The sequence below is a fragment of the Xenopus tropicalis genome, chromosome 3 (genome assembly GCF_000004195.4).
Source record: "Xenopus tropicalis strain Nigerian chromosome 3, UCB_Xtro_10.0, whole genome shotgun sequence".
In the NCBI taxonomy this organism is placed as follows: domain Eukaryota; kingdom Metazoa; phylum Chordata; class Amphibia; order Anura; family Pipidae; genus Xenopus; species Xenopus tropicalis.
Genome location: NC_030679.2, coordinates 124,416,855 through 124,429,295, shown reverse-complemented (window position 1 = coordinate 124,429,295; position 12,441 = coordinate 124,416,855). Strand labels below are relative to the sequence as shown.

General features: G+C 40.6%; 1 protein-coding gene across 4 annotated transcripts in view; it reads right to left on the bottom strand.

Moving 5' to 3' along the window:
- The window catches only part of lrrtm4 (leucine rich repeat transmembrane neuronal 4), a 381,209-nt gene that overhangs the window by 164,095 nt on the left and 204,673 nt on the right, over positions 1-12,441 (bottom strand). The gene's annotated exons all lie outside the window — the stretch shown is intronic.

Below are 12,441 nucleotides of genomic sequence, written 5' to 3'. Positions count from 1 at the left end.
CTACTGCAGTCCAAAATGAGCAATGAAGGAATGGTGGGCCAAGTGAATCACGGAGGTCATCACCTTTTCAAGCCTAATATTAAATACAGGGCTCATTTGTGCTCTCGGGTGCTGCTCTCTGCATCACATATACCTGCAAAGTACTTCATACTGTCCCAGTGTTCTCCTAGTAACTCTTAGCACCCCAGTGCTTCCTCTGCCTATTGAATAATGTACCCCTATGTCCACTCAGTTTGTCTTTGATTTGGTCTATCTATCTATCATTCTATCTATCTATATATCATCTATCTATCTATCTCTCTATCTATCTATCATCTATCTATCTATCTATCATTCTATCTATCTATCATTCTATCTATCTATCTATCTATCTATCTATCTATCTATCTATCTATATATCATCTATCTATCTCTCTATCTCTCTATCTATCTATCATCTATCTATCTATCATTCTATCTATCTATCTATCATCCTATCTATCTATCTATCTATCTATCTATATATCATCTATCTATCTATCTATCTATCTATCTATCTCTCTATCTATCTATCTATCTATCATCTATCTATCTATATATCATCGAAAATCAAAAAATAAACACGGGAGCACTTACCGCTTATATGACACGTGTGCTGCTCGCAGACCAACTCCCAATGGCCCCAAATGACAACAATTGTTTCCAAAAAGCGGAGCACCACGTGATTAAAAATCTATCTATCATCTATCTATCTAACTAATTTTAGCAAAATCCAACATATAAAAGTAAGAGCTCGTATTTTCTTCTTTCTTCACATAAAACATACAATAAGTAGTTAGGCTATAGGCTACAACCATAGGGGGGTATGAAGATACGAAGAAGGGAAATTAATTAGACATCAGTCCTGCAGTTACTAAACTATGTTGGTATGTCTGCTTGGATTAATCAAGCTGTATCTATTCACATATATATGGATGAACTCTGGTTTTACTCAGCAGGAACATCTATTGAACGTCTTTTGATTTTGTTCAGTATAACCCATTTGAATTAACAGTATAAGGGGCTTCTGCCGTATGGAATTCCCAGGCCAGTATTCAATCTGTGTGCTTTTTTGCATTCCTGGAGATGGCTTTGCTCTCTGTGCATCATTACTCTGCGCAGTTTGCCTGGTCTCGGTGGTGTGGGTTCCCTTGGGATAGCGCTGAATGCCATGATTATGTCTTTGTATCAGTCTCAAGGCTTCTGCCTCCTGTAAGGCTTGCTATTCCCACTGACCATTAAATCTCAGCTAACAGGCAAGGGAAGATGTATGTGAGCTTAATAAAGAGACGCAATTATCACATTGTTTCCATTTTTCTACATTTCCATCTAATTTTTTATGCTTCAGTGTCAAATTATTATATGGAATTCCATATTTTAAAGAGCATTGTACTGATCCCGTATTCATTTTGAAAACAATTAAAACAGCTGAATAAAGAGGTCTGCTCCAAAGCCAGAGATGTGCTGAGTCCAAAATTCCGTATTCTGACATTTTGCATGACAGATGGCCTGCCACTCCAGTGTCCTGACACATAAAGAATCTCATTTAGCAGCACAACAGGAATGAAGAAAAGGAACGGAAACCAGATCGCATGAGTAACATAGAATACAATTGCCCCGTGCAACCACAGAAGGTATACATTAGTGATGTGCAGGTTGAACATTTTTCGACGTGCACCTCACCCTAATGCATGCTGGTAATTTAGCTGTGCCCAACCTATCCCTTCTTTGATGTCATTGCCAAGGAGGGCAAGTAAGGTCAGGGAGCAGCTTGGCTGGTGGTGAATATGATTCACCATTCACCTATAACCTGCCTCTGGGAGGCAGTTGGTCACCTTGAATCCGTTAGGTATTCAGGCCGACCTGCGTATCACTAGTAAACATGCATTTTATACCATTGGCAAAAAATTGTTCATTGGAACTAGAGATATGAGATTTGCTATTCGGAAACCCAATATCCAGAAAGTTCCAAATTATGGTAAGGCCATCTCCAATAGACTCAGTTATAAACAAATAATTCTAATTTTTTTTAAATGATTATTATTTTCCCTGTAGTAATAAAACAAATCTTGTACTTGATACAATTAATCCTTATTGGAAGCAGAACAATCCTATTGGGTTTATTTATAGTTTACATAATTTTTTTAGTAGACTTTAGGTAGGGAGATCCAATTTACAGAAAGATCCCTTATCCAGAAAACCCCAAGTCTAAGGCAGTGTTGATAGCAAGTCAAATACCTGTAATAAACAGAGAATATAATCCCTTTTCGGTTTATTAAGCCTAATGCCCTATGGAGAGATTAGTTGCCGTGATAAATCTCTGCTACCGTGGTGACTAATCTCTCCAAAATGCCTTTTCACTGGCAACAGAGTGGACCACAGAGTGGAAAAGCATATACGTTGCTTGGTTTTCTGAAGTTGCGCAAAGTTGCCTGCAGGAGGAAACTTTGTGCGACTTATGAAAAACAAAGTGATGCATACTGTAGGCCTTTCCACCAGTGATTCACTTTGTTGCCGGTGGAAAAGCATTTTGGGGAGATTAGTTATCTGCAGTTATCCGTTAGTTATCACGGCAACTAATCTGTATGTAGGGGGCATAACCCTAAAGGTCCCAATACATAGGCCGATTCTAGCTGCCGATATTGGTCCCTAAGACCGATTCAGCAGCTAATCGGCCCTTGTATGGGCACTACTGATGGGCCTGCCCGACCGATATCTGGCCTGAAATTGGCCAGATCTCGATCGGGCAGGTTAGAAAATCTAGTCGGATCGGGGACTGCATCAGCTTGTCCCCAGACCGACTTTGCCTATGCCTGTCATTATAATTTGATCGTTTGACCCTGGGGCCAAACGATCGAATTACCCTGGATTCTCCCGATATTGTCCACCCCTATCTGGGGGATATCGGGAGAAGATCCGCTCGCTTGGCGACATCGCCAAGCGAGCGGATCTGCCCGTGTATAGGGACCTTAAGGGGACTGTGTACACTGATATAAAAAGTACATTACGTGATAGATAAACTAATCACAAATGGTGGGGAGCACACATGTGACCACAGATATAGTGAGGCAGATTTGCCATTACACTTGACATTACAGGGAGAAGTATGAATGCCATTATTTATAGGTTGGTCTGTATTTTCAGGTTCAGGCTCCAGCGACTCTGCAGACCTTCCATTCAAGTCAGTATGAAGCGACCCACTGGACCCAGTAAGCCACTGCAGTAAGTATACAATCAAGGCAATGAAGATGATGGTTATGTGTATCAGAGGCTAAATCAGATTCCCTGAGATTACTGACACATTGGCCTTTAACCACGACTATCCCAATCACTGTCTAAATAAAATATGTGCCATTCTACCCGTGAAGCTAAATATGAAGCATGTGGTACTTCTTAACTGATTAAAACTATTCTAAGATATTCAACAGGGTTTTTAGGAAATGGTTGATTCCCTATTACGACTTATATGTGTCAGATTAAGCCTTTCTCGCAGAGTAGGCTGAAGCCTATGTGTAGACAATGCGGAGTAGTATGACAAACACAGTGACAAACCGCCCCCTTTGTTCCATGCTACTGTGGTCACCCTGTCACTTTGCAGCTCCAGGGACAGGTCCCTTCCTTCTCCGTCACTGTCATCTCTGTGATGGGAGACACATACTTATTGCAACTTTGACATTCATTATTTTTATGCCAAGCATTTTCTGTAGGATCTAGCAACCCACACTGCTCAGAGATGGACAGATTCTCTCTCCGTGTCACTATAATTATACCGGAGCTGCCAACTTAACTGAACTCCTTGGCCATCTTGTCTCAATCTTTTGACCCTTCAATACAGAGAGGGTCAGTGGAGCAGAAGGTCCTTCTGCCTTCCACTGCATGCGGAAAAGTCTCTCCGTAGCCTTCCGACGGCAAGTGATGGAAATGAATACCTCACCGTTCATTTCCTTTCATAAGATAAATCATTACATCTAATTTGTATGCAACTTGTAAAGAGAATAATGCTGCCCCAAGGCCATCATGAATATTTCAGGGGGAAGAGAAAATTATAATTCCGGTGTAATGCTTTTGTTAATCTTCTTTAGAATGGCACTGACAGGTATACAGCAGTGAGTGTACATGGGGAGTCGCAGAGACGCCAGGTGCGGACCTCAAGGCATCACCTCAACAGGGATGTTAAACCACATGTCAGTCTCACTACATTAACACAAAGAGTCTGCAGAGGTATGTCCCATGCTATTACACCCCCCGGCAAGACTTGTTTTAATATACACATACATTATCTATAACCCTTCCCAACTCTTTATTTCTATTATATATTATCATTGCTGCATGGAAAATATATCGTACCTGCCTTGCAATAAGCAGTAACCTAATTTCTCTGAAGTTTTAGGATTATGCGCTGTATTTAGGCTAAACCTAAAGGGAGGCACAAACACAATAAAGACATTTTTCTTTGTCTGTATGAAATATTGCATTTGTTAATTTTCTTGGTAACCATAGTAAGGATAGATATGCCCCAGATGTGTGCCGCCCTTAAATCAGAGGTATCCAACCTGCCCTCTTCAGTTCCTGGGAACTAGAATACCCAGAATAGTCCATCAGAAGATGGTTTTAAATCTCTAGTTAAATAGAGCAAAAGGTTTTGCTTGAATAATGAAGGGGTTCTTAGAGCCGTTAAGATAGTAAGAATAAGGATGTAATCATTACAAAGGGATGATACAATGGCATTTGTAGTTTTTGGCTTGGACCTTCATAAAAAGCTACTGGTTTACTGTAAGGTTTCAATTGATTTGCCACTAAATATGGTCGGTTTGTGCTTTTTATGTGCTAAAAAGGTCTAGCTATTAGGTCTATGAAGATTCTCATTCATCCAGATCATGATATACAGTATCTAGTAGAATTAAGTCTAAAACAACTGGACTTTTCTGAGTTTTTCTTGAAAAACTTTCACCACTGATCCAAGTGGCTTCTTCAGTTCAAATGACTGGTAGGGAAGTCCCTGGTATTTAAACCCATGAGGCTAGTACAGTCATGTTTCCATTGAACTTATTCAATTAGGTGTTGGCTGAAACTGACAGGGGTAAGAAGGTATGATCCAGTGTGAATTGTTGTGAAACCGCCGGGGTAAGGATGTCAAAGCGCTATTGCGTGTTGATCACAAGCAGTGTCACAGGCCCCCTCCTCTGTGGAGGTGAACCATTGTGATTGGATGCCTGTGACTGTACTACCAGCAAGGGTTTAAATGCCGGGGAATTCCCTACCAGTCATTTGAACTGAAGAAGCCACTCAGATGAGTGGTGAAATTACATGTTCCTTGCTAAGCTAGTTCCCTTGACTTGGCATATCCCTGAAGCACAGGCAGGCACAGGGAACAGGTGGGCACCTCTCCTAATCTGAAGCCTTACATGGTAGGGGAGAGGACCAAGAAATGGCAACCACAGCTGAGGTGGTGTGAGACTAGTGACAAGAAAAGGTTACTATACACAGACTGATGTTGCACTGAGGTGTTAGCATGTAGATGGCTTGCCAGCTTTGGGTTGTAGATGCCTTATCAATAGTGATGGGCGAAATGTTTCTCCAGGCATGGATTCGCGGTGAATTTCCGCGTTTCACCATTGGTGGATTGTTTCGCGAAACGGATGAAAAAATTAGCAGCGTAAAAATTCGGCGCACGTCCAAAAATTGTCGCCGGCGTCAAAAAAGAATAGCCGCGGGCGTCAAAAGAATAGCCGGGTGACAAAATAATAGCCGCGGGAGACAAAATAATAGCCGTGGGCGGCAAAATAATAGCCGTGGGCGGCAAAATAATAGCCATGGGCGACAAAATAATAGCCGTGCGACAAAATAATAGCCGTGGGCGACAAAATAATAGTCGCCGGCGACAATTTTTTTTGCCGCAAAACATTTTTTGCCGTTTTGCGGATCTTTTGAAAGATTCGCAAGTTTTTTTTAAACTACTTACATGAAAAGTCACTTCATAAGAGCTCCTGAAGAACAACATGTATTTGTTTTACTGCACAAATTGCACTGCCATTTTTATGTGAGGTCTTGCCTAAAAGGTAAAACAAGGCACCCTTGCCCTACTGGAAATGCCAAAGGAAGCGCAGATCACCAAGGTGAATAACCAAGGGTATTACAAAAGGATTAATCTATTTAAAGTCCATAGCTTGCATGCCCATCTATAAAAGCAGGCCTAATAAATAATGCAGTAACACCATTGCTTGTCATACAATGGCAGTTTAAAACCATATATGGAATATCAGTCATAAATCATGAATGAAATATTGTTTTGCGAAAGGAAGAAAGTAAATCAGCTCTTCCATTCCACAGAAAATGAAGGCTATATCTTATGCTTAGCCCTGACACAATGACTTCCAGCACTTAACATCTTGTGCATGAAAAACCCCACAATGAATAAAGGATTGAAGATGGTTTTCCAATTATCTTTAATAAAATACAATAGAGTTGTAATGCGTTTTCCCTTTAAATATTCTGTAACCATGCACACTAACAATGCATACATATTTATTTACATTAATAAATAATCAGGTGGAATTACATTTCACAGGGGCTGTTATTATGTGTATAATCAACTGTTGGCAAAGCAGTACAGTCTCCTTTGTCTTCAAATAATATGGTTAGAATGTGGCATGCCATTAATATAATCCCTATATTGGCTAAATCTTTTTTTTGGTTTACATTTGCTTACAAGTTTACTCTAGCTCTGGAAAGTGCCTGAAATATGTCTTTATGCCATGCTTAATAGCCTTTATTCTGAATTAATCAAGGGAAAATCAGACTTTTATTGATTAAGCAAACACATATACAGATATGTAATGGTTTCAAATTTAGTGGTGAGCACAACTTTCCCTTTGTTACTATAGTTTATACAGGGGCAGTGACCAGCTCCATGTTGTAGCTCCCATTATTCCCAGCTACAGTCAGGTGATCCCAATGGGCCAATAAAATGGGCAACCATTTGGGGGTTTTAACCTTGGAAGCGAGCAAGTTGCACGTAAAAGTTAGTGGAAGTTAATAAAGCAGTAGAATTCTTAATAAATCAGATGAAAGTGAATGTAGGACTGGCCAGACCGGTGATGACTGACGTAGTTGGCCAGCTTGGAGTATATTGCAATATATGGACAAACAATCCCTGTTTTTCTAGTTTAATTCACAGAATGTCTTAATGTCCTTTATATATTGATAATGGGTGAGTATAGGGGACCTCCTGTTTTTGTTTATTTTGAAATGTTATATATATAAATGTGTTATAGCAATGCACTCCCAAAAAATAAAGAAATAGGCCAGGCGCATCAAAGTAGAATATATATACCCATATGGCAAAGCAACAGAGCACTCGTGCGACGTGTAAATGAGTGGTATTATTTATTGGTGGCAATCGATGTTTTGGTCCTACCAGGGGGGACTTTGAGATGTCTTATAATAGACTCTCCTGGTAGGACCGAAACATTGATTGCCACTGATAAATAATTTCACTGGTTCACTGGTTTTTCCCATGAGTGACCCATTGTATCTGGTATCCACCTACCCAAAAGTCCAGAGGTAGGGATAATTAAAGGGCATTACTGAAGAAGTACCACTTGTCTGCACCAAAGCACAACTAGACAGTTAAGGAGACGCTTATTGAAGGGAAGGTGTTCATAAATAATAATAATTATGTATTATGTTTAGTAGAGGCAACTTGACAAAAGGGGATTCAGTTTCATTAAGAAGAATAGAAAATGCCCATCTTTTTTGTACTTTCCATCTCATCTGACCCTGCAGTCCTGAGACATAACTCTTTACACTTTTGGAATTAAGAAAAAATAATTGCATATCCATCCCATCGTACCTAGGTGGCAAACAGGCATCCCCTGGAACTACCATTGGCATTGACACAGGCAGAGGGGCAAAGGTGAAAAGGTGCTAAGGAACTCTGGACTAAAGGTCCCCATGCACGGGCTGATTTTAGCTGCCGATATCGGTCCCTTAGACCAATTCGGCAGCTAATCAGCCTGTGTATGGGCACTCCCGACGGGCCTGCCCGACCAGTATCTGGCCTGAAATCGGCCAGAACTCAATCGGGCAGGTTAGAAAATCTAGTCGGATCAGGGACCGCACCCAGCTCGTTGACGCGATCCCCAGACCGACTTTGACTTTGGGGCCAAACGATCGAATTAGCCTGGATTCTCCCGATATCGGCCACCCGTAGGTGGGGGATCTTAAGGTGTATGGGCACCTTTATTGTGCCCAGAATAGACTTATTGGACTTATTATATGGGGTTCAATTTAGCACCTTTTATTTGTGCATTGGTATATGACCCCCTTTTTTGTTTTTGTGCGTGAATGGGAGGGAGGGTGCAATTCCTGCCACGCATGTGGTTGTGGTTCATAATCTTGCTTTATGGCCGATATTCAAGCTATATATAATATATAAAAAAGCCTAATACATAAAAACAAACTTGCCTTTGTACAGACACTTGTATTTTGTTTTTTTTTCTATTAGCTAAACCTCAGTGTAACTATTTATCTATTTAATAACTGTGCCAGCATGCCTTGACTTTGTTAAATCTGACAGAAGTTTCCATCCGTAATTTACTTGGTTTGACCTCCCTTTTTTCCCTCGCACTCTGCTTATCTCGCTACACTATGGCTAACAATAGGGTGCCTGGGTCTTTGCTTTACAGATGCACTGACACCGGCAAATTAAACATCTTCATGCTGTTTTAAGATCAGGGACAAATAGATGCAAATAAGTCAGAGTTACTTCTTAAATGTCTTCCAAGCCAGTGGAAATGAAAAAGCAAATTTTTGCCTACATTTAGCACAGAGAATTTCCAGCTCAATCCATTAAGCAATAACTCAAATGACAATCTGCCTGTATACCAGTTTGTGATTTTTTCAATCTGCTACAAATGATTCATTCGGAAGCCAATATATACACAGTATAACCGGCTCATTCCGCCAATTTCTGTTTAGAGGAAAAAACTAAGGGGGGCAAATAGGGAAGAATTGAACAGTTCTAGAAGTCCCAATCCATAAACTAAAATCCATAAAAGCACTGTGGAATACAGCAAAGACTGTCCTGACCCATTGATATCTCTGTCATATGCTAGACCAGTGATCCCCAACCAGTGGCTCGAGGGCAACATGTTGCTCCCCAACCCCTTAGATGTTGCTCCCTGTGGCTTCAAAGCAGGTGCTTATTTTTGAATTTCTGGTAAGGAAGCAAGTTTTGGTTGCATAAAAACCAAGTATAATGCCAAACAGAGCCTTCTGTGGGCTGCCAGTCCACATAGGGGCTATTAAGTAGCCAATTATAGCTCTTATTGGTATCCCCAGGAACCTTTTTCATGCTTGTGTTGCTCCCCAACTTTTTTTCCATTTAAATGTATAAAAAGTTGTGGATCCCTGTGCTAGACCCTCAATGAGGAGGGACTTCCAAGATTTCACTTACTGCAGTGCCATCATGGAGTGACAAATGCACCACAATACACTGTGCCATGTGACCTAAAGGAATACGGTCATGAGAAAACATGTTTTTATAAAAACACATCAGCTTCTCCAGCAGAATCCTGCATTGAAACCTGTTTTTCAAAAGACAGATTTTTTTTATATCTAATTTCAAAATTTCACATGGGGCTAGCCATAAACCTGTGACTTGTGCTCTGATAGTCGTTATAGATCACTAGATACAGTATAGCATGGTTTCTGGTTGGCTCCTCAACAACCTGTGACATAAAGTTGTCATGCAACAATTAAAATCCCCCATTATTATAACTTGCCCCAAACTAGCAGCCTTTTCTATTTGCAATAGGAGCTGAGCCTCCTCCTCTTCGCTTATATTAGGGGGTCTATAGCATACCCCTACAATTAATGTGATGGACTCATACAAACGTGACCTTTCTGGCTGCATGTTGCAGTGTAGAGGTACAAAACATAGCACAGCCTTGGCCTTACCCAGGGACACAAACTGCAGGAGTGGGTTTCCAAGATGCCCCAGCATTCTGAAAGTGACATTTTCACTGTTTTTTTCCACAGGGGAGTTAATATGAACAATGAGGACTGAGCGAAAAATCATCTTCAATTCCCAGGATTGGTTAGTTCTTTTGAGCAGTTTATGCACTGAAAGCAAGATCTACAGGGAAACTACTGCAATTGACAAAATGAAGGAATGAGACCATCAGAGGTCAAGCTGATATAAAAGCCAGATAACGCATGGGGCAGTGGTTTAATGGCGCCTCCCCTGCTCATTCACTGGGAAACTTGCTGATAGTCCAGAAATTGAAGTCACAAAGTATCCTATAACTTCCCCCAACGGAGTCCAACTCATTTCATACAAATTTTTATTGCCACCGTTCTTATCAAGCAGAATGGAAAAGTGCATTGACTCACACAGCAACGCAAGCCAAGCACTGAGAATCTGTAAACTCCAAGGCCTGATGGAATGGAATGATGGATTTCCCCTGTGCAAGATCATACAGTAGTCAAGATCATCAGTTACTCAGCAGCTTGGCCATTGGGAAAGATCATAAAGGAGATAAATCTCCTGAAATACCCATATTTAACCTGTCCTGTGCTCCTAGGAAAAACAGCAACAAAATATGTATAATTTCCCCTATAGAATGCTGAAGAAAAACAAGAGACAGATAAGGATACACATTATTGCACATTATTACAGGCTACCTTGTTCCTTTCATACATGGTCTGACTACAGTGCCTTGTTACTCTGGAGACTGGCATGGCTACATTAAATAAGACTAGGCACAATAGATGTTTTAAATGGGAGATTGGTCGCAGGTACATTATCGCAGTATTGCGCAGGAACTGCACTAACTGTGCATGTGTTGACGGCTTCACTGCTCCCCACATTTTATGCATTCAACTCCATCAGCCCCATGGGACACATTTATACCCTTCCATCCCATACTGAATGTATTTAACCTAGAGCTGGAACCCTTTAGCCCTTCCACCACCTCCATCATTGCCACAGCAAAGCCTACATACTGACCCACAACTCCAGTTAATCTCTATTAATTTCACAGCATGCATTGAGTCCTTACCAACCCCATTCACCCCCACCCCACTAGTGGTTTTTAGGATCCACAGATAAAGGTGTTTAGGAATCTTTCATATCTTCAGGAAGATGGCCATTTTTTCAACCATATACAGTATACTGAAATGGCTCATCAGTCAGGACCCAAGTGACCCCCAACCAGGGCTCACTTGAAGTTGATGGGTCTGATGACACCACTATCCCTACTGCAAACCTAAAACAACACAAGGCCACCTGAATGCTTTAGCTATCCTATCCCATAGAGAACCAGCCACACCCTTATCACTGCATGCATTCCTGCCTAATTATGTGTGCACACAGATCCTTACACCTCCATTATATACACTCATCCCCACCATGCTAAAGTAACTGATTGGTTTTTATGTTTTGGATTTATTACACTTGCATTTGTAACACCTTACTCTGAACAACTCTGTGGGAGACAATAATGCTCAAGTTAATAAATAATGGAAATAAAAAAAGAGTAAATCTGCAGACAGAATAAAATATCATTATCATTAAACTACTGTTCTATTCTGTTGAGCAAGAGATAATTACAGAAATATTAATGCAAAGTAGAATAATGCTTAGCCAACTGATTAAATAACATGCAAACAAAATAACACCAAGCTTAACAGCAAGATCTTGGTATATTTATTGTAACAGCGTTCACATTGTGTTCTACCAGATGTTAGCGGACATTTCCCATCATCCTAACAGCCAGCCTCTGGCTCTATTAGGGTGAAAATAGTTCAGAAAACAGCTGAAATTGCTGCTGGTGGGACATCACTCTGCATTTGTCCTCTTATGAAAGAGAAGATTTAAAGAGATATAATAAAATGAAAACATGCTTATGCTGTAGGAATCCACCCAAGGCCTCTTCTCTACACATGGAGTAATGTGCCACTGTTTATAAAGGAAATGTTACTTGTATGAGATTCTAGAAGAAATATTCCATTTACTTCCCTGCCTGAGTCAATATCCCTCTTATCTCTTACAGTTACTGATTATACAGTACAACAGGGCTTTTTTTTTGCCGAAAGGGAAATCCTATCCCTTGTGAAAGATTATTGCAGACATCTACAAGGCTTATCTATTTACATATAAAATGCTTTAATGTGAACCACTAGAGAGACATGCGGTGGGTTCATGTCACAGTGGGTTTATGTCAGGTTGTCAATCTTAGTTTTGATGGCTACTTGGATGGAAGAGATTCATTCTGTGTGGCATCTTCCACTTCTTTCTAAAACAGCATGGAGAGGAGTATCAGTGCCATCACACCATCACTATTATTCCCAATCCTGTCGACATAGGGTAAGTAATATGTTTTGGCATTGTTGAACAAAGACATAGAACGTCAGGGTTGT